Source organism: Otolemur garnettii, unplaced genomic scaffold (genome assembly GCF_000181295.1).
Source record: "Otolemur garnettii isolate 467f Iridium unplaced genomic scaffold, OtoGar3 scaffold00018, whole genome shotgun sequence".
Taxonomy (NCBI): Eukaryota; Metazoa; Chordata; class Mammalia; order Primates; family Galagidae; genus Otolemur; species Otolemur garnettii.
This window is the reverse complement of record NW_003852413.1, coordinates 28,415,333-28,416,701: the sequence shown is the minus strand read 5'-3', so window position 1 is coordinate 28,416,701 and position 1,369 is coordinate 28,415,333. Positions and strand designations below refer to the sequence as shown.

Genomic DNA, 1,369 nt, shown 5'->3' with positions numbered 1-1,369 from the left:
GTATATGGGGCTGGCACCCTACTCCTTTCAGCCACAGGTGCTGCCCAACCAGAGACCTTTGTTTGTACATTTACTTTACAAGTAGCAGAATAAGACCATCTTCTGCTCTAACAATACTTCCTTTCTTAGGAAACTAGGACAAAAAAAATGGGTACAATGGTACGTGGCTGTAGTCCCAGCTACTGCTAGGGAGGCTGAGGCAGGAGGATTACTTGAGCTCAAATGATTGAGATCAGCCTTAACAGCATAAGGATACCTTTGTCTCTTAAAAAAAAGAAACCAGATTACACTTGAGTCACCTGATGTAGGAGTGAGGCACTAAAGGCAGTATGCAAGGCAGACACTACCAGTGGTCTGTAACCCTGAAGATGCCTTACCCTGTTCGTTAAGAACAGGACTGTACCCATCTCTCAGTAACTCCAACTACAGTCATTTATTTCCTTCTAGCTTTGGAACAGGTTGCTGCTGCTTCTTCAGCTGAGCATCAGATGACTTGTTTTGTTTAGGGAGAATGTTGAACAAAAAACTTAACTTTAAATACTAGCATTAATGTAAGTTCAATGTGTGAATGATAAGTCTCCACTGTGAATCTCAAAACTAATAGCTCTTTTTCTTATCATTAGCTCAGAGTTGCTTATATAATTTCTCCATCTGTATCACCCATTGTTATAAGAAATGAAGCACATCCCAGCTACTCAGGAGGCTGAGGCAAGAGGATTGCTCGAGCCCAAGAGTTTAAGGTTGCTGTGAGCTACAATGATGCCATGGCACTCTACCCAGGGCAATAGACTCTGCCTCAAAAAAAAAAAAAAAAAAATCAAGCACAAAGTTAACATAACCAAGTAACTAATAAGATAACTGATTTCCCTTAGATAAGAATAGTACAAGTGATCAGTGAAATCCTGTTTGGGGCAGGGTGCAGTGGCTCATGCCTGCAGTCTTAGCACTGTTAGCTGAGGTGGGAGGATCATTTGAGGCCAGGAGTTTGGGATCAACCTGAAAAGAGTGAGACCCCCATCTATACAAAAAATAGATAAATTAGCTAGGCGTGGTGGTGCATGCCTATAGTTCCAGCAACTCAGGAGGCTAAGGCGGGAGGATCACTTGAACCTAGAAGTTTCAGGTTGCAGTATGCTGTGAGGAGGCCACTGTACTCCAGCCTGGGAGATAGTGAGACCTTATGTCCAAAAAGAAACAAAACAACTCTTGGTGCTTTAGGAGTGAGGTCTGTTCTGAAGATGTTAACAGTAGCTACTCTTACTCTTCCTTTGTCCCAGATGCTTACCATGCTCATAATCCTCAGAATTCTAAGTGGGTATTACTTTCATTTTTCTCTGACACAACAAATTCACACCTTGCATTAATCCAT

The 1,369-nt window shown here is 42.1% G+C and overlaps 1 protein-coding gene across 1 annotated transcript in view; it reads left to right on the top strand.

The window, feature by feature from the left end:
• Positions 1 to 1,369, top strand: part of LRRC59 (leucine rich repeat containing 59) — a 16,932-nt gene that overhangs the window by 5,004 nt on the left and 10,559 nt on the right. The window lies entirely within an intron of this gene.